Source organism: Neovison vison, chromosome 1, assembly GCF_020171115.1.
Source record: "Neovison vison isolate M4711 chromosome 1, ASM_NN_V1, whole genome shotgun sequence".
Taxonomy (NCBI): domain Eukaryota; kingdom Metazoa; phylum Chordata; class Mammalia; order Carnivora; family Mustelidae; genus Neogale; species Neogale vison.
Window position 1 is genome coordinate 149,463,108 of NC_058091.1, and position 441 is coordinate 149,463,548.

Sequence of the window (441 nt, forward strand, 5' to 3'; positions counted from 1 at the left end):
TGGAGGTGCCGGGGATTGAACCCGGGGCCTCGTGCATGCTAAGCACGCGCTCTACCACTGAGCTACACCCCCTCGCGCTTCGGAAGGGCTCGGCAGCGCCGCTATGGCTCCGCTCGGCCGATGCAGCCGCGGCGGACGGCGGATCTCCGCGCTGGGGTCAGCCCTGGGCCTCCCGTCCTAGACTCCGGCGTGCGGCGTCCACGACGGTCCCCGTACGGTCCGCGGACCTCACTCCGGTCGCCACCTGCCGGGGACGTGAGGCCCGGGAGGCGGCCTCGGTGCGGGAAAGGGCGGCCGGAGGGCGGAGCAGCCGAAGTGCGGCGGGGCCGGGGCGGCCGCGCGTGGAGCGCCCGCGGGGGACGCACCTGCCGCGGCGAGTCGCGGACGGAGGGAGCGCGGTGTCCCGGGAGCGGGAGCCCCAGGCGAGGCGGCCCGCGCAGC

The 441-nt window shown here is 77.1% G+C and overlaps 1 non-coding gene across 1 annotated transcript; it reads right to left on the minus strand.

The window, feature by feature from the left end:
* On the minus strand, positions 1-72 carry TRNAA-AGC. The gene has a single exon. It is a non-coding gene; the product is annotated as a tRNA-Ala (tRNA).
* Positions 73-441: the final 369 nt, after the last annotated feature.